This window comes from Hoplias malabaricus, chromosome Y (assembly GCF_029633855.1).
Source record: "Hoplias malabaricus isolate fHopMal1 chromosome Y, fHopMal1.hap1, whole genome shotgun sequence".
Lineage (NCBI taxonomy): Eukaryota > Metazoa > Chordata > Actinopteri > Characiformes > Erythrinidae > Hoplias > Hoplias malabaricus.
In genome coordinates, this window is record NC_089820.1 from 42,336,508 (window position 1) to 42,336,717 (window position 210).

Here is a 210-nt window from a genome sequence, read left to right on the forward strand (position 1 = left end):
GAGAGAGAGAGAGAGAGAGAGAGAGAGATATGACTAAATAGAAAAATTATAGCTAAGCAACTGCCTGAGATTATAACAAAAGAAAATAACCACTAGGAGCAATACTTAACCACATTAAAAATGTAGAAAATATTAAAACGCAGCTTTATTAGAATATGAAACCTTGGTTACATTGGCCTAGAAAGTCGAATAAAGCCAGGATAAGCTTGA